Source organism: Rattus rattus, chromosome 6, assembly GCF_011064425.1.
Source record: "Rattus rattus isolate New Zealand chromosome 6, Rrattus_CSIRO_v1, whole genome shotgun sequence".
Taxonomy (NCBI): domain Eukaryota; kingdom Metazoa; phylum Chordata; class Mammalia; order Rodentia; family Muridae; genus Rattus; species Rattus rattus.
This window is the reverse complement of record NC_046159.1, coordinates 62,451,497-62,460,732: the sequence shown is the minus strand read 5'-3', so window position 1 is coordinate 62,460,732 and position 9,236 is coordinate 62,451,497. Positions and strand designations below refer to the sequence as shown.

At 47.6% G+C, this 9,236-nt stretch overlaps 1 pseudogene; it reads right to left on the bottom strand.

Moving 5' to 3' along the window:
• Positions 1-242: 242 nt before the first annotated feature.
• LOC116904323 lies at positions 243-7,601 on the bottom strand (annotated as a pseudogene).
• Between the last annotated feature and the right edge of the window lie 1,635 nt (positions 7,602-9,236).

Genomic DNA, 9,236 nt, shown 5'->3' with positions numbered 1-9,236 from the left:
TAGTTCACCTTGGCGGGGCCTGGATGTGGCCAGCCATGCTTTTCATGATCCCAGCCTCTCTCCAGCAAAGGCAGCCGCCTGGAGCTTCCCCAGCCTGGAGTCTGAAGATCCTGTCCACACCTCCAGCCAAGCTGGCAACCGCTTTTCCTCCTGGCTTCCTGTTTGCACCACAACTCACTGATGCACCCTCTTGGCTACTTGCTCTGAAGCAACTGTGCTCTGAAGCAACTTTCCAGGAGTTTCTACTCCATGTGGGAGGCCCATGTCTGCTCATCCACAGCTTGACCAGATCCCACATTAGCCTGGAGGGAGACACTCAGAAGTCTGTACTGTGGATGCAAAAATACAGCTGTCATCTCAAAGAGGGGAGGGGCTGATTTTATTCTGAGCCAAATATGAGTGACTCCAGCTTAGGGACACAGGTTCAGGTTCCCCGTAAATACCGTAGTCCAAGGTGGAGAGTTTGGTGCAGTTTTTATGATAACATAACACTGAGAAACTACAAAAACACTTTAGTGGAAACAGCAGGATGGCGGGTCACGAAGAAGCAGCAAAACCTCTCTCATGGACAGACGTCTGTCGTCTGATGACTTCTTAGACTTCGGGTTTGTGGGAGCTAAAGATGTGTTTTGCGTTCTAGAAAGGACTTTCCCTGATAGTCACAGGATGTCAGGTCATACACAGAGGTGGCCGATATATGATCACTAAGAAGGTTAAAGATAAGTTGGCTCCAGATTTGCAACATTCCGACTCTCCACAACTGTGGACATTCTACTCACTCAACCAATCTTAGAGATTCTTTGACACAAGTGTTTCTTTGGGTTTTTAATTTTGTTTTGTTTTCTTTTCTTTTTGTCACCTCCTTTACCCCCAGGAAATTCAGTTTGCACTGCACTGGAGGGTGTTACTATTTTCTTCTCACCTCTCATCACCACCCTCCTTGCACCTCAGGGTGGGAGGCCAACAAGAGAGAAACAGGGACTGGAGTGTGTGTGTATGTGTGTGTGTGTGTGTGTGTGTGTGTGTGTGTGTGTGTGTGTAAATGCACTGACCTACATCACAGAGTAGCATCTTGGGAGACTGCTTGCGTCTACTTGCTGTGACCATCTGTGGCCCAGGTGACGGTGGAGCCTGCAGTTTACTCTTTGAGAGCCTCTGGCTCAGCTGGGGAAGAGAGTTTTATAGATTTCAGAGGCTGACAGCTGAATGACAAACCTGGAGACATGCAGATATTTCTTCAGTCTCCCAGAAAAGCTCAGACACAGAGAGGTTCCTACAGTGGACAGGGCAAAGGCCAACAGTGCAAAGGTGCATGGGACATGCTCATATTCAGAGGCTGGCAGGATGACTCCAGTTTGGCCTGAATCAAACATAAATATATGGGCCCACCCATAGAAACAGGACCCAGACAGACACACAGCTGTGGGTCTCCCACCTAACATCCTCGGGACATCCAAGCTATTCTTCTTGTTGCAGTAACACCCTCTAAGCTGAAACATTCCACCCTGGAGGAAAGTTCCTGAGACTGAAGAGCCTCTAACAGGAGTGTCTTAAAACTCAGGAACTAAGCAACCTGTGAGTCTCAGGAAGTCCCTGAAACTGATCAGATGCACAGGCCTCTTCCTCTCAAAGGTTGTATAAAGCAATAAGGCTGCTGGAGACTCCCTTGTAGAGCTCCCTGAAAGGCATAAAGAGTTCTAAGGCTCCATTTTGTGAGTTGTCAGCCATACTGGAGTAGCTTTCAGTCACTTATCTACCTTCAGTTGACCATATTCCTGAATTAACCTGTCACCCATACACCTATGACCCCACAAAACTCATTGGTTCAAAGTTGGACTTTGATGGTATCAGCATTTTGGTCAGTTATTGCTTCCTGTCTGGGGTAAGTGCCTGTTCATATCTCCCCAGGAATAATGTCACACACTTCTTTAGTTGAAGGGAGGAGAGCTCTACTGGTTTGGCATGGAGTTTTCTACAACAATGCCACTTTGCTTTCTTTGTTGCCACCCAACTTTTGTTAAGGCCACCTAAATAGGCCAACCTAGTTCTTTCCTGTGGGCTCTGTGTCTGGGACTATGTATCTTGGGAGATGGAGTTCAAGGTTAAAAGCTAGCTTTGTAGGACATGCTAGAGCTCAGAGCCCTTGAAAACAGGAGACAGTGAGGAGTAAAAGTCTGGGCTGAGAGAACCTGCCCCGTGTTCCTTCTGCCAACAGGTACTATGCATCTCAGTTCCCAAGGGCATCCTTGCCTCTGACCACAAGAAGGCAGCTTCAAGATTAGCCTTAGGCTAGGGTTCCAAGGTCACACTAGGTTTTGAGGGCTCTAATTCCTTCTCCTAGGCACCCGTGGATACCAAGTACACTCATCTAGGGTTGTACAGCTGAGCATACCCATAAGTAAAGAGGGTCCCGTGTACCTGGCTGTGTGGCTAGGCTAAGGGAAAGGGCCCAAGCTGGACCTCGAATCAGGACTGGGAAAGTAGGTCCATACTGATGCTGTGCCCCTGTACTCCAGCTCCAGTTTCCATCCCCTTCCAGCTCCTCTCATCTTTTCCTCAGAAAGGCCTACCTTGAGGACAGCAGCTAAGGAGCAAGCCACATCTGCCTCCAGATCTACTTTTTCACAGTAGAGTACACAGTGGATGCCTAATCATTTCCCACCTATCCAGCTGGACCTCCAGCTCCACAAGGACAAGGACTGTGGACTGCTTAATACTAGGCTTCTGGGTGTACACAGCAGGCACACACTGGATGAGCTAACTGGATACACAAAGGCGTGGCTAGGCCACAGCCGTGCAAGCATGTGCACAAACATACATCCAGCAACATGCTGGCACATGCATTTGTGAGTGGAGGCTTGCCTATTTGCAGGTTTCTCTGGCTTGCCTCCCACCCCCACCAGAGCCCAGTGGGAGTGTTATCACCCATGGCCCTCCATCTAGGCAGCTGGGCTCCACTCAGCCTCCTGGTGCTAACTCGGCCTGACACTCTAGCCGCACATGGGGGCCTCCTGTGGAAACTGTGGCAAGCCTGCCACCATGGTGGTGACTGCTAATTGGCTCTGTGTTGGGCCCTGGGTCACAGCTCGGTCAGCCGTGGCTGATACTTTCTTCCCACTTGTCTCAGGAAAGGCACTGCTGTCCCTTCTGCTTAGGCCTCAGCCAGTCACTGAACCGCACATGCCTGGCCGCGTGGGACAGACTAGGCAATCTACGCACCCATACCCCCGTGCATACACTCCATCTAGAGAGGCAGACGAGAAAACTCAGCACATAGTTCTGGCTCTGGGTGGGCACTGCGATCACATCGAGAAGGGCCAAGCCTGGGCACCTGTGCGTAAGCTAACCCAGGGGCTGGAAAACCTGAGTTCTGGCTTCTCTTCAGTGTTTCTCTAAAGAGCACATGCCGGCCAGGGAGCAGGAAGAGAGGGCAGGGGCCTGGACTATCAGACGAGGAAATGTAGGTCCATCTCGGCTGAGACTCAGTAGCAAGGTCTCTAAACTGGATGTTATGATGTCTGCTGACCCGTGTCCAGGGACTTGCAGTGACTGACTTCAGGGTAGAAACAGCTGAGTCCCATCCCCTCCCATCTCTGATATCTTAGAGCTCCTGGGAAAGGGAAATGGCTTTTCCTCAACCAGGGCTAGGATCCTCTGTGGGTGCTGACTCTTTCCACATGGTTTTCAGGTGTACATAACCTGGGCCACAGGAGACATCAAGGCCTGGAGACTCGGTAGAGGGGTCCCCCCCACTCCCACTTTTCAAACCTCAAGAATGCAATGTGTACCCTTGCAGAGTTTGCCAGAGCCTAAGCCTAATTTTTTTTCTTTTTTTATGGTTTTGTTTTGTGGGGTGTCTTTATGGTTGTTTTTATTTGTTTGCACTGGGGCAAGATCTCATTATGTAGCTGGCCTGGAGCTCACAGAGATCTGCCTGACTTTGCCTCCTTAGTGTTGGGACTAAACACCTGGCTTCTTCATGAATCTCTGAAACCAGATCTCACTATGTAGTCCAAGTTAGTCTCAAACTCTCCATATTTTTGTCTTTGTCCCCGGAAGATCAGGATTATACCCATATACAACCATGGCCACAAGAGTCCAAACCTTTTAAGGATCTGAATCTCTTCTTATTTGGGATTAGAATAGCACCCTGTCTCCAAGACAGCCTCAAATCCCACCTCCTCCAGGAAGTCTTCTGTGTTGCCCTTGCCTGTCTTGCAGCCCACGCTGTTCTTGCCACATCTGCTCTCACAAGGAGCCTGCAGTCAGGGCAGATGTGGGCTACAGCATGCCTCTCCTGCCTTTCTTTCCCTAGTATCCCAGCCAGGAATATGGGTGAGTAGATCTTAACATACACAAACAACAAACCACACTGGGCCAACAACAACATGGATCTCTGAAATCCAGTGACTTCTCTTTGTATCTGATGGAAAGTACACAAGAGGCGGTCTGAGGAGGTAGCTCATTTGGTAGAGTGCTTTTCCTTGAATGCATGAATCCTTGGCTTCCTAGCCCCACTTAAACAAGGTATGCTGGCAGATCTCGCAATCCCAGCATTTGTGGATACAGGAGGGTTAGGGGTAAAAGAGCATTCTTGGCTACAATGCAGCAAGTTGGAGGTCAGCCTGGAATATATGAGACCCTGTCCTCATACAATAAAAATAACACAAGATCAGGTAACATATCTCTGGGTCTGGTCTAGCCCATGTTCTGGGTCTGGAGAGCTGAAAGTCATCGCCAAGCCAGAACAGGCTGTGACAGAAAACAGGATCTAGAGGAAGGAGTGGAAGGGTGCTCTCCTTATATCCCCTGTGCAGGCCCACCTTTGTCCATTTTCCTGAGGCCTTGGCCCTCCAACAATCACCTTCTTGTCCAGAATGGCTCCCCGGCAACTGATGGTTCAGTCGAAACCGAACAGAAACAAACGAATAGAAAGGTTCTGACTGGGGCCTCAGTGGGAGGAGTGTGGGTAGTTGAGAAGTTCTCTGCCTTTGGTTCGCTCTTACAACAGTGATGTAATGTGATTAGCTGCCTTACACTCCAGCCCAGCCCATGAGGTACTGTACTCTTGAACTATGAGCCAAACTAGGCCTGTTCTTCCTGATGTGCTTGCTCCAGTCTTGTCCTCCGGGGATTAGCCCTACCCTCCTTTGTTTTGTAGTTACCAGGGAGAAGAGGGAGAAGCCTACTGCTACAGTAATGGAAGGGCTGTGCTCCAGGCCTTCTTTCCTATACCCCATAGCAGAGGGTCAGCATGAGCCCAGCCTGGAACTCTTCTGTGGCTCCTGTTCTCTGCTCCACCTCCTAATTTCCTTGCTTATCTTTTGCCTTCTAAGTGTCCCCTTGCTTCAAGCTTCTCCCTCCCATTTGTCCTGCTCTGTGGAACCTACCAGACTTTTCTAGAATATAGAGCTGCGACCACACTTGTACTGGAAACCTTCACAGTGAGATCCTAATGAGACCTCCAGGGCCTCACGTCCAGCTCTGTTTCCTCAGTTCACAGTTTTGCCTTTTTCCCCCTTCTCACATCTTTTATTAGTGTGAAAACCAATTTGCTCTCTTCCTATTTTATCATTTCCATGGCTCTTGTCATGGCACTATCTTACAGTCTCTTGGCACTTTCATACAGCATTGTCCAGTAGTGAGGTTAACACTGGAAACAGCACTGCATAACAACAGATATGACCACACCCCACCAACTAGATCAATGTAATCTGCTAAGGACCTTGGGGCTGGCATCCTCTGTTCCCTCGATGTGATTGAATTTGGCATTGGAGGTATTTTCCACTGTCCCTCTTCCCACCCTCCCTTATCCTGCCTCTTCTACAGTGAAGACCTCCTGGGAGTCACAGGGACAGAGGAGAGAAGACAACAGCTGTGGTTTGCAGATCCTTTCTAGAACATCACCAATCTTGTGAGTATTGTGGGAACAGCTGCCGAGATGTTGCAAACTGAGGGCAGAAGGGCAGTAGACCTTTACAAAGCCACTTAAAAGCAAGCAAACACCTTCCACTGCAGCATCTTTATTTCCTCAGCTTGTAACCATTCACATAACAAGCCTCTAGCATTTGAGCAAACTGAGGCTAATTGCTTGGATTTCACAGCTCACTCTTCCTCCTTGTAATATGTCTAGAAGCTCTTGTAATTCCTCAGTTTTTAGCATGATAAACAAAGGCACAAAAGAAGCCTTAAAGAGTTGTGAGCATGGACTGGGGATGTAACTTTGTGGTACACTTGTCTAGCATATGCAAAGCTCTAGGTTTAAACCCCAGTACCATCAACAAAACAAAGCCACAAAGGAATTATGTGCAATGGGGAGTGTTCTTATCAGTCTTTTAATCCATGTATTATTATTTTTTTTTTCCGGAGCTGGGGACCGAACCCAGGGCCTTGCACTTGCTAGGCAAGCGCTCTACCACTGAGCTAAATCCCCAACCCCCCATGTATTATTTTAAGTTAAACAGCTAGTATATATTTCATAAAAATGGGCAAAACAGTGACTTTAAAACAATCTGGTCAAGATGGTCAGAAGACCCAGAACAGCCACTGGAACATAATGTAAGTCACAAAGCTGAGTCACACGTGTGACTTACATGTTCCAAACTTAAAAGCTAAAGACTGGCAAAACCAATTCGAATCATATGAAAAATTAACTCACTAAATTAACCAAATGTTTTATGAATTCTAATATGGAATTCATATAAAAGTTAATATTTGATCTATGTTTTATTACTAAGCTTGTGCATTTCTTTTTTTTTTTTTATTTTTTATTTTTTTCAGAGCTGGGGACTGAACCCAGGGCCTTGCGCTTGCTAGGCAAGCGCTCTACCACTGAGCTAAATCCCCAAACCCCCTTTTTTAAAATTTTTAATGACAGAAAAATACCTAAAAGCAAGCTTCTGGAAAAACCATTTGTTCTTCCCTGTCTTGTATGGCTCCTTAAACTTGACCTTGGCCTCCTGCCCAGCCTTGCATTTCAATGCTGGGTTTCTGAACACATTCTTGTTTTGTCCACAGGGATATCCACAGAGTACCTTGTGGGCATGAGGTGGCTGTAATTATAAAGTTCACAAAGGACTCCATCTTGGATCTCTTGGAGATTTTCTTCTTGCCCATGGCAGCTGTCACTTTTCGGGAATAGAGGTCAGTTCCAACCACCAGGACACGGCTGTGAGAGTGGTCGGAGGTGCCATCATCAATGTTCTTCACAACGACAGCTTTGTGTCCGGAGTAGCATCCAGCTAGGACCAGCATCACTTTCCCAGGATTCATGAACTTTCCCATATCAACAGCAAGCAGCCAGCACTCAGCAGAAAGGAAAAATGTACACTAGCCTGTGCGTTTTGAAAGTGCATAACAGTACATGTGGGTATAAGCAAATTTTGCTACTGGGATGGGGTTGTAGTTCAGTTGGTAGGTAGGTGGTCTACAACATACAAAACCCTGGGGTCAGTTACCAGCATTACATAAACCAGGCATGGTGGTGATTACCTGTAATCCCAGCCCTTGGGAAGCTGAGGGAGGAGGATATGAGGTTCAAAGTCCTTCTTGTCTACATAGGGAGGTAGCCGGGGGCACATGAGCTAGCTCTATTTGATTGGATCTCTGAGGGTTAGTAATCTTTTTTTTATGTTGAATGATGTGTGAGTGCATTAGTGAGGAGGCCATAAGACAAAGTTGAATCCCCTGGGGCTGGAGCTGCAGGGTTTGAGCCACCTCATGTAGGTCCTGAGAAGTCACCTCCAGTCCTTAGCAAGAACAACAAGTACTATCACCCTCTGAGCCATGTCATGGCCCTGAGGTTTCTCATCTTCATTCCGAAGGTGAGAACTGGCAGCAATTATAGTAATTCTCATCCAAAATCAAATTCAGAAGTCAATTTTGCCTTTGAACCAAACTTTCTCTCTTATATTCCTTTTTAAATAATCCTAGCATTTAGGGGGTGGAAACAGAATGACTGGGATTCAAGGACAGCCAGCCTCAGATACCCCAGGAGAGTAGGGCCAGCCCTGGTGACTTGAGACCTCATTACAGATCCTAACAACAGTACAAAAGCACATTGGCACTGTCACAAATAGGTTCCAAGGCTCATTACACCAGTGCAAAAGGGAAATTTTCCATCAGAATTCACCTACAACATCACATTTCTGCCAAATCTTCTGTTTGGTTAGATTCTATGGAATTAGCTTTAATTCTAAAAATGTTGTTGGAAGAAGTTTGATGTACTATGAATGGAAATGTTTCACTTCTCTCTAGTTTCTGTGTCAGGCAATAATATTGTTTCTATTCTTGAATTATTCAGTGCTTTACTGACTCAAATAAGTAAGAAAGGAGGTAAAGAGTTCACTCACTCCGGAACCTTAAAAGGCACGCCTACACCAAAACACCCTAGCACTGGGGAGGTGGGGCAGGACAATCAGAAGTTTAAGGTCATCCTCAGCCAGATTTTGAGGTTACTTTGGGATATATAAAACCCTGTGTGCCCACCTTCCCAACTGTTCACGTCAAAACACAACTGGACCCAATCAGCTGACAGGGAAAGAGGATCCCAGTTCAAGATCTCACCACAGGAGGCAGGCAGAGGTCCGAGGTTAGATAGAGGCACACATGGAGACTACTCTGAAGTCTCAAAGAATGTTAAGAGCAGCAGACAGTCCTCCTGGCTATCGAAGCTGCTTCCAAGTGGGCCTGGAACAACCTGGGACCTGAGAAGGCACACAGGAGTCACACAGGTCCTAACTGTATTTTCCTCTCTTCCTTCTTCCGTTCAACTGAGCATTTTAGATTAGAGTAGCAGGTGGTGGCCAGAAGGTGAAATATGATCTGTGAGTGCCAGCTTTTAGTATGCTGAGCCAGCATTGCATTCCATGCCAGTCTGGGTTATAGAGACGAGATACTGTACAAAAAGAATAGAGTTGGGCTCAGATCACTTGGGAGAGAGCACTTGCCTGACTTTATCCTCACCTGGACTCCTGACTACCACACAAACCTCAGTTGACAGAAGCCTGGGGCCTCACTGCGTACCGCTCAACATACTCAGCACAGTGCAGAGTGCGTGTTCATAAACTAGGGTAGGGTAGGATGGGGTAGAGTGCGGTGTGGTCTGGACCTTGGTTCCCGCCCAGGTCCTCAAGACATTTCCGCCAGACTCTAAGCTTGCCTCCACAAGCGTCTGCGCGTGCGCATCCCACAACTAAGCGCGCGGCTGCCAGCTGCTTCCGGCGGGCCCTTGGCAG